At 37.8% G+C, this 10,348-nt stretch overlaps 1 protein-coding gene across 5 annotated transcripts in view; it reads left to right on the top strand.

Moving 5' to 3' along the window:
* LOC111719943 (zinc finger protein 2 homolog) overlaps positions 1-10,348 on the top strand; it is a 76,774-nt gene that overhangs the window by 21,689 nt on the left and 44,737 nt on the right. For 4 of the 5 annotated variants that reach the window (XR_004233423.1, XM_031963319.1, XM_031963320.1 and 1 more), the window contains exon 1: positions 7,836-7,886. The exons of the other annotated variant lie outside the window; for it this stretch is intronic. The gene's annotated coding sequence lies outside the window, so the exon portion shown is untranslated. Of the gene's footprint in view, positions 1-7,835; positions 7,887-10,348 lie in introns of those variants that run through there. 5 annotated transcript variants of the gene reach the window in all.

The following is a 10,348-nucleotide window of genomic DNA, read 5'->3' as shown; positions in this document are numbered from 1 at the left end:
TCTCCATTCCTTTCCCCCATTCCCTCCCTAGACAGAAAATAATTCAATATATGTTGAACATATGGAGTTCTTCAATTCATATTTCCCTTATTATCATGCTGCACAAGAAAATTCAGATCAAAAAAGGGAAAAAATGGGAAAGAAAATAAAAAGCAATCAAATAACAAAAAAGGGATGAAAATATTATGCTGTGATCCATATTCAGTCCCCACAGTCTTCCTTCTGGAAGCAGATGGCTCTCTCCATCACAAATCTATTGGAATTTACCTGAATCGCCTCCCCGTTGAAAAAATCCACGTCAGAGATGGGATCTTTTGAAGATATAATAAGGCAAGAGACATTGTCTGTGATAACAGGTCTTAATTGTCTATGCTCAGGTTTATGGCCTACTTTATAAACAGGATCTCATTTAACAGTGTTATCATTGGAGAAGTGTGTAGTGATATAAGGACACTCTCAAGGTCTCTCAAATTTAGAATTGATTGCATGACATGGGAGACACTGACATAGGACAACCCAGCAAGGCATGCCCTCATTATATACCCCATTTATGGGTATCTCTGTAATTTCCAGTTCTTTCCCACCAAAGAAGTGCTTACAAATATTTTAGAATATATAGATAGGGTTTTTTCTTTCCCCTAATCATCTTTGGAAATTGACTTAATAGTGGAAATTTCTGCATCAAATTACTCCCTAGAATAGTTGGATCTATTCCCAATTTCACCAACAATGAAGTATTGGCCCAATTTTTCCATATCCCCTCCAATGTGTGTAATACAGACATTGTGTAAGAGTCCCAGGTCAGACAAGCAGAATTGAGACGGAGTCAAGGTCCCAGGATGTGATTGGAGTTGAGTACTTGGGGACTTCCTTCGTGGGTGGGACCTCCAACCATGGCAGGAATCCCAAAATCTCACTCTGAGATCTTGATCAAATTCGGGATGTAATCTTCATTAAAGATTGGCTTGTGCCTGTGACCTCATAGACCCCATATAAGCTCGGAAGAGGAATCCCTCAGCCCTTTTTCCTTTCCATTTGGAGGTTGGCCATGGGGAGAGATACTAAGGTCGTGGAGGAGGTCATAGAGAAAGGTGTAAACCACGTGAATAAAGTCTAAGCTTGTCTGCCATAAACTCTGGGGTGCTTTGTTATGCTCACAACTGTGTTCATATGAGACAGCAGCCGGAAAACTCTGAAGACCTCAAAATAAAGGTAAGATTTGATATTATATTTACCAGAGACCCCTCCAAGTGGGCCTAGGAATAAGGTCAGATTAGCAGTTATTGAGTAGGATCTCAATAACATGCGTACTCCAAAAAGTCTGTACTTTTTGCTTCCATCATTTTAGCCAATTTGATAGGTGTAAAATGACATCCAAGGTTATTTGAATGTGCTTCTTTTTAATCTATAATGATTTAAAGCATTTTTATTTGACTTGAATTGTTTTGATTTCTTCACTGGAAAATTGCCTGTTTATATTTTTTGATGATTTATCAACTAGGTAATGATTCATTTATAGATATGACAAAATTGTTTATGTATTGATATAAGACCTTTGTCTGAGAAAGTATTTATAAGCTTTTCCCTCAATTTTCTACTCTCCTTCAGATCTTGGGTATATTTTAAAATTTTTATGAAAGCTTTTTAATTTAATGTAATATAATCAAATGTATCCTTATTATATTATCTTTCACGCTCTTATTTATTCTTAAATTGCTTCTCTATCAAGAAGTTGGTAAGCAATATTATGTGTTTTAATTTCCTTGTAAAATTTCATTTCATATCTAGGATATGTATACATTTTGATCTTTCCTTCATAAATTGTGTAAAAGATTGGTTCCTGCCCAATTTCTGTCATGCTGCTTTCCAATTTTGCCCACAATTTTTACTAGATAAAGTGTTCTCCACCATATCTTAAATTACTTGAACATGTAAAATAGAAGATAATAATGTTTATTTGCTGCTGTAAATTGTATGTCTACTCTATTCCATTGATTTGTCTTTTTATTTCCTGGGCATTACCAAAATGTAGTTTTTATTCTACTTTGTGCAGATGAGGTAGAAAAATCTAATCATTCAATCTAACATTCAGGAGATGGGTAGCACAAACCTTTGTAAGTCCTCTAGTATAGTGGCTGATCATTATAATAATCAGATTTGTAATATTTTAAAAGTGGATGGAGTTTTTGTGGTTGTTCAGTTATTTCACTTCTGTCTGACTTAATGACAGTCATTAAGTCATGGGATTTTCTTTGCAAAGATATGACAATAGTTTGCCATTTCCCTCTGAAATTCATTTTACAAATGAGGAAACCCCGTATGGGATTTTCTTTGCAAAGATATGACAATAGTTTGCCATTTCCCTCTGAAATTCATTTTACAAATGAGGAAACTGAGGCAAACAGGATGAAGTGACTGGGCCAGGGTCATACAGCTAGTAAATGTCTGAAGCCAGATTTAAAGTCCCAAAGATGTGTCTTTCTGCATTCTAACCACTTAGCAAACTACAATATTGTTATTGTTATCAATTAGTGTCTTGATTATAATCATTGCCTACTGCTTCAGTTCATTACAGTTCTTCTTAAGTTTCAATCAAATGATCTAATTTTTTAAAGGCATATTCATGTTACAACACATATACCAAACTTTGCTATTGACATATGGTAAGCATCACAGCCTAGTTTATAACTCTTTATCATAACAAAGGAGTTATAAATAATTTGGTGCACTTTATTCCTTTCCCTGTTTTGTTTACTTTAGAGTATATATCTTCAAGTGATATCACTGAGTCAAAGTATATACACAATTTAGTGACTTTTTGGTCTCCATAACTTCATCAATAACCTATTTTCCAACAGTCTTTCCAAAAATGATTATTTTCATCTCTTCTTATCTTTGGCATAGAAGTCAGATAGTCTTCTATCTAGATACAAGATAGAACCTGATTGTTGACTTCATTGCTTTTATCTAATTGGATTAGTGACTTGCAATATTTTTCTTAAACTTGTTTTTAAAAATTTAAATGTGGTTATTTAATTAAGAATAGAAAATACAAATTTTCTATTCCCATCATCTGCCCTCTTATAGCAAAAAGGTAAAAATTATACAAAATATGTTGAACTAAAGACCTGTGGCTCCAGGCAAAGGGCCATCTAGTTGCTTAAAGAAAGCATTATAAAAGTCAATATCCAACAGATATCAAAATATTATAACAGAATTATATTAGGAAAGAACAGAAATAAAGGAAGTACCAATCAATTGGAGACCGGCCAAAGAATTTATGATATAAGAATGTTGGAATGGTATATGGCATGCAACGTTTTTAGGAAAAATGACAAACAATAGGATTTCAGAGAACAATTCATCCCATTTATATGGTTTTATTCATTGCATGAAGTTGTGGAAGTCTAATGAGCTTTCTATTATAGGGAGGGCTGATGAAGTGCTGCAGGAAGAGACTATGCTCATTATAGATCCCTTATGTTTTATCTCCAGCATTATTTCCCCACTGTACACTTAAGTATAGCCTCTATTTGAAGTCCTTCTAACACTCAGTGTTTTCAGAAGCTCAAGTATTCTTTCTTTTAAATTTTATTTTATCCTTACCATAAAATTTTCTATTAAGGAAATACCCAATAAAATAGTTTCTGTCAAGCTACCTTACTAAAAGAAGAAAATGTGTTTGATTTTAACTTTTAATTTTTTTCTATAATATCTTTTGTAAAGATAGTTTTCAACATTCACCTTTGCAAAATCTTGTGTTCCAATTTTTTCTCCCTCTCAGACATCTCCCCCCTCTTCAAGAAAGTACACAATCCAGGTTAAACATGTGATTCTTCTAAACATATTTCCATATTTGTCATGCTTTGCAAGAAAAATTATTTCAAAAAGGGAAAAAAAAACACAAGAAGGTTGGGAAAGGAAATAAACAGATGACAACATGAAGTGAAAATACCATGTTTTGATTCACATTTGGTCTCCATAATTTTTTTTCAGTTTGTGGGTGGCATTTTGCATTATAAGTCTATTGGAACTGCCATGAATCAGTGTACTGTTGAAAGAGCCAAGTTTTCATCATTTACCTTTGAAAAACCTGTGTTCCAATTTTTTCTCCCTCTCTGCCCTCTACAGACAGCAAGCAATCTGATACAGGTTAAACATATGCAATTCTTCTAAATTTATTTCCATATTCATTATGCTGTAAGAAAAATCAACTAAAAAGGGAATAACAGGAGAAAAAAAAAAGCTCAAGCAAAGAAAAAACAAAACAACAACAAACCATAAAAATACTATTCTTTGATCCATATTTAATCTTTATTATTCTCTCTCTAGATGCTGATGTCACTTTCCATTATACATCTACTGGAATTGTCTTGAATCACCAGATTATTGAAAAGTCCATCACTGTTGAAAATCACATAATCTTCTTTTAACTGTGTACAATGTTCTCTTACCATGAGTTCATGTAAATCTTTCCAGGGTTTTCTGAAATCAGCTTCTAACATGAATATTCTGATGTCTAGTGATCACTCTCTTCTATACAGAAATAGGTCCTCATTGAAGACATTGATAAACTTTGTCTCCATTAGGAATTCTCTCATGTAAAATGATCATCTTTAAAACAGGTGCCATGACCTACAGACATTGCAAAGCATTCCAGGTGAATAAAGTCCTTAGGACAAATCTATCTATCAAATACTCAAATGGGTCTCATTGGTGTGGATAATCTAGTCCAATGATACCTGCCCATCCTGTTCCATTCTTACCAATATCATCCCAGAAGTTTACTACAAAAGGTCACTGAGTAAGCACAATGACTCCTCATTTTCCCCATGTAACCAGCCCATCTTTTTTTCATTTATACATTTGTCTGATAATGTCTTTTACCAAGATTCTTTTTCTAACAAAAAGGCAGCTAGATGGTGCAGTGGATAAGAGCACTACTCTTGGAGTCAGGAAAATCTGAGTTCCAATCTTGCTTCAGACACTTGCTATCTATGTGATCCTAGGTGAGTCATTTCACTTCTGCTTGCCTCAGTTTTCTTATCGATAGAATGATGATAAAATATCATCTAAGGGATAAACCTAGCTTTTCTTATCATTCAATCTTATCATTATCATCTATTGTGTTCCCCTATCCCATTAATTTTTTCAAGACTAAATGGAAACAACTCAATACTATTAGTAAATGGCATGATAAAGTAGACATTGTGTGTGTATATAAATAAAAGACATGTAACTTGAAATTGAATTATCACTTGAAATTATAGACATTACATCACTTGAGAGTTATTGGGTCTCATGGGTTTTGGGTATGTCATCATTTATAATGAGGAGGGAGGTTAGTTCATGGGAAATTGTCTCTGTCACAGGAAGTGCTACTCCCCCAAATCAACATCAAGCTATGTCCCACCTTTGCAGTTATAGCTTTTGGTCAGTGTAACTTGTATTCCCCTAATAGGAAGATACTAAATTGGATAACCCAGTGGCGACCGTTTGAAAGTGACAATTTCATTAGTTTGTAATTGTAGGGTTTTGTTTTTTACCCCGGGGCGGAAATTAACAGGAAGTGGAAATTGCATGACCTTGGTGGTTTTTTCTTGGTTTCCGGCGGTTTGGTTTCGGGTGTAAATGGGGTTTTGGCTTTAGGTAGGATTTTGGACCGGGATACCAATTGTGCCAAATTTGGGGAAGGATATTGGTGGTTTTTTTGGTATGCAATTTTACCTTAAATGGGGAAAATTTAGAATTTGGGGATAAGAAAAGGGTGGGTAAATTCCTTTTTTTAAAGTGGAAATTGATTCATAGGGGGGCCAGTTAAAAATGGGGGAAAGTGATTTTGGTGTGGAAACAAAAGAAATAATTAGATTTGTTTTAAATAACCTTTTTATTTGTTTGGCCGTTTTGGTTTTTTCCAAATATTTGGCGGTGGCTAAGTTCCGGTTTTTGCGGTGGTTGAAATTAACGGACCTTGCCCTTTTCCGGGCTAATTTTTTAAAATTTAATTAAGGTTTTTTGTTTTAAATAATAGAATTTCTTTTTGTTTGGGTTTTGGTTTTGCCAGAGAATTTTATTTAATAATGTTAAATTTTTTGGTGGTTAAAGTGAGAATTGGCCTTAATAAGTTTTCCTTTAATTTTTCCCAAAAAGTTTGAGAGGGGCTTTTTATTTGGTTTTCTGCGAGGAAATTGAGGGGCCAGTATTTGGGTTGAAGATTATAAGTTAGTGTTTCCGGTTCCATTTGGAATCTTTTTTCCCAACCCGGTTGGTTTTGTTTCTATGCCATTTTGGTTTTTTTGTTTAATTTTATTTTTTGTTTTTTACCTTTTTTTTTGCTGGTTTTGTTTTTTTTTCTTTTTTTTTCTTACTATTTTTTTTTTTCTTTCCTCTTTTTCCTTTTTGGGGGGGAAAATTAACGAAAGATTTTGTTTTAATGGTGTGACCGGAAAGTTTTTTTGCCCGTGGTTTTTTCCTTTTGGGTAAAGGAGGGGATTAGAAGAGACCATACCATTCCTGGGCTTTGCGGTAATAAGGGGGAGGAGTAAAGGATAGGGGAGGGGAAATTTCACTTTTCATTTTAAGGGTTTTCCAATTGCCTTAGGGATTTTGCTTTGGGATTGGGGAAACAGATTGGCTTTAAGAGATCCTGGAAATGATCGGTTTTGTGCCCATAAAAGTTGTTTCCCGGAGAGAAATTTTGGTTAAAAGCCTAAATGTATAAAATTTTTCGGATATGCCCATTTTTAAACCCCTTTTGGGTTATGGATTTCCAAATAAGGTGGAGAAAAGGGAATTGTGGGTAAAAAGGGTTGAGAATGTGTTTTAGGTATTTAAAGGGCTTTATTAATAAATGTTAATTAATTAAAAGGTTGTTTGGTTTTTAAACCGGCATAAAGGTGGTGGGTTTGGAGTAAAAAGGAAAGTGGAATATTAAAATGAGAGCGGAGGAAATTATGCTATTTTGGAAAGGAAATTATTTTGATTAAATTTTGGTTTTCAGGAGGAAAGATTGTTTTATTTGGATTGGGGAGCCCAAGGGACTAGAGTATTTTGTAGGGGGAAGAAAGGGAATGGGAAGTTTTAATTTAAATTTTAAAATGGGGTTTGAAAAGGGAGAGGGGTTTGGATTTCCCAATTATGGTTTTGATAATTCTTTCTTCCAATTGGCATAATTTTAAAAAAGAGGGTAAATAGTTGTTGGTAATTGGGAAGAGTTAGATGAGGAAAGGTTGATTAATTAAAGAAGAATGGGAATACCAGGCCTTTTTGTAATGATTAAAAATTTTTTGATTATTACAAGAAAAAGACTTTTGAAGGTTAAGTTGTTATAAAGTGGGAGGAATGAAAGTTTTGGAGGGGGTTGGAGATTATTTTGCCCTTTATTTAAATTAATTTAATTGGTTTGGTTCCTCCTGGAAAAAAAGGAAGAAATTAGTGGGAATTGTGTTGGGTGTTGGGGAAAAGGGCCCCTAACCCTAAATTTTGCCCATGCCTTGAGGGAGTTTAAAGAAATGGGAAAGAGAAGTGAGGGAGGATGGGTAATTCATAATTAAGAGGGCAGCCACTGAATGAAGGGGTTAAAGGGTTCTTGTAGATGCCCTCCGGCCCAGAACCTTCCTCCACCAGTTTTCACAGTTTCCAGACAACCCTGGGCGCCTGCCCAGTATCCGGGAGGGGCGTGGGCCAGGGCTGAAGGTCCTGCCTCTCCTCTATTCCGGGAGGAAAGGGCGATCCCGTTGGGTGTCCCTCCTCCCCTCCTGCCTCCCGCCTCGCTCCCGCCCTTGAGGGGACTATAACCCAGAATGCCCCGGAGACCCCTGTAGTGGCGGGTGGGGAGAGGCGTTCGACTTATGAGCGCGGGACTTCCGGAGGAAAGGGCCCAGGTGGTGAGTGGAGGTTGGGGCCGTAAGAGTCCCCGGAATGGGGCGGGAGCAGTTCTTCAGTCCGGTTCTTTGAGCACCGCAGGCCCGGGTCGGGAAAGCGTGTTCCACCCGAGGTGGCTTCGGTGGGAGCCCCGGCTGGAAAGAGCTGGGCGGGGGAGCCCGGTTTCCGGGAGCCGGAGCTGGTGCAAATGCTGGGGCCCAACCCCGCGGGCTCCGACCCCCGGGGCCCTTGGCCGCGGCCGGAGCTGGACTGGGGACGTGGACGGGGCTTCCCGGCCCCGCCCGTCGAGCCCCCGAGCTAGAGGTCTGGCCTGGCCTGGGGCCCCTGCCCTTCCTTTCCGGGGGAGGGGCGGGGCTTGACTGAGCGTCCTTGAAGGGCAGGGGCTGCCCCCCCCCCAGTATGCCTTGGGCCTGTGGCGGGACTGACTCCTAGACATCATTTTAAACCGCCTGCCCTCGAGGACTTAGGGGGGCCTAGAACCGAGGTTTAGCGAAATTAGGGGAGCGGACCGGGGTCCCAGGAGGACTGAAGGGAGCTTAAAGGGGGCCTCAGGAAACCAGGGTATTTTTGGAAATTTAGCCTTCCAAGGGAATCTGAGCCCCTTGTGTTTTAACCCCTTTTCCCAGAAAGGTTTACATTCCACCTATTCTGGACATTTTACCACCTCCATCTCTTGACCTCCCTATGCCCTTGCTGCATTCTGGGAATTAACTTACAGCTTCTCAACGTTCTTTCTATTTTATATCTACTTGTTGAAATCCCTTTTTTCGTAATTTTTCCCCCCAAAACACTATTTTTCCAGATACATGTAAAGATAGTTTTCAACATTCATTTTTGTAAAACTTATCTCCCCTTCCCCCTCCCCCAAACAGCAAGCAATCCAATATAGGTTAAACACGTGCGATCTTTTTAAACTTATTTTCATAATTGTCATGTTGTACAAGAAAAGTTAGACCAGAAGGAAAAGACAAAAATGGCGAAAATACTATGCTTCAATCCACATTCCATCTCCGTAGTTCTGTCTCTGGATGTGGATGGCATTTTCCATCCTGAATCGATGAGAAATTCCTTGACTCATTGCATTGTTTAAAGTGGCCAGGTCCCACAATGATCGATCATTACATATTCTTGTTGCCATGTCCAATGTTCTCTTTGTTCTGTTCACTTCTTACCATCATTTCATGTAAGTCTTTCCAACCTTTAATGAAATTAGCCTATTCATCATTTCTTACAGAACAATAATATTCTATTACATTCATTTACCATAACTTATTCAGCCATTCCCCAGCTGTTGGGCATCCACTCAATTTCCAGTTCCTTGACACTACATAAAGAGCTACTACAAACATTTTTGCACATAAGGGTCCTTTCCCCTTATTCATCTCTTTGGGATACAGACCCAGTAGACTGCTGAATCAAAGGATTTACAATTTGATAGGCATTTGGGCATGGTTCTAAGTTGCTCTCCAGTGGTTGGATCATTTCACAACTCACCAACAATGTGTTAGTGTTCTAGTTCTCTTCCAACATTTATCATTACCTTTTCCTGTCTTAGCCAATCTGAGACATGTATAGTAGGACTTCACTTGTAGTAATTTGCATTTCTCTAATAGTGATTCAGAGCATTTTTAAATGACTAGAAATAGCTTTAATTTCTTCATCAGAAAATTGTCTGCTCATATATTCTAACCATGAAATCCCCCCCCTGAGGCTTGACTCAGGAGCCACAATGTCATGAAGCTTTCCTTAATTTCCTATTTTCTCCTTCCTGCCTTTACTGGGAGTGCTCTCTCTCTCTCCTCAAATTTCTGAATACTTTCCACTTGGTGGACATTAAATAGGTGTTTCTTGGTTTGTATTATCATTCCACTGGACTTGGGCCAAGAGGCAGCCATTTTTAGGATGTTATTTCTCAGTTGTGTCTGAGGTTTGGTGACCCTCTTTGAAGATTCCTTGAAAAATGTTCTGGAGAGCGTTTACCATTTCCTTCTCCAGATTATTTTACAGATGAGTAACTGAGGCAGACAGAGTTAAGTGATTTGTCCAGAGTCACACAGCTAGTAGATTTCTGAGGCTGGATTTGAATTCATGAAGCTGAATCTTCCTGGTTCATGCACCAGGTCTGAGATCAGTTCCCAGAAACTAGCTGTGTGACCCTGGGCACATTACTTAATGCCTATTGCCTTCCCAAAAAAGTGGGAGGAAAAGAAAGTTAATGGTTATTAACTTCATTAAGAAAATTATTGATAATAAGCTCCATCTGGAAGCCATTACTGATTCACATGTTGGTAACCCTAAATTTGCCTTAGCAGGTTCTGTGAAGTGCTTCAGGCTTGTTCATATACTGAAGACGCCAAAGTCCACCACTGCATCCCAGGCCATCACATTACCTTGACTTTTGTCTTACCACTGGACTTTGATAACTCTAAAGACTTTACTGTCTGGACTTATCTCTGCAGTCCAT

This window comes from Sarcophilus harrisii, chromosome 3 (genome assembly GCF_902635505.1).
Source record: "Sarcophilus harrisii chromosome 3, mSarHar1.11, whole genome shotgun sequence".
In the NCBI taxonomy this organism is placed as follows: domain Eukaryota; kingdom Metazoa; phylum Chordata; class Mammalia; order Dasyuromorphia; family Dasyuridae; genus Sarcophilus; species Sarcophilus harrisii.
The sequence above is the reverse complement of the archived record's forward strand: the minus strand, read 5'-3'. Positions and strand labels throughout refer to the sequence as shown.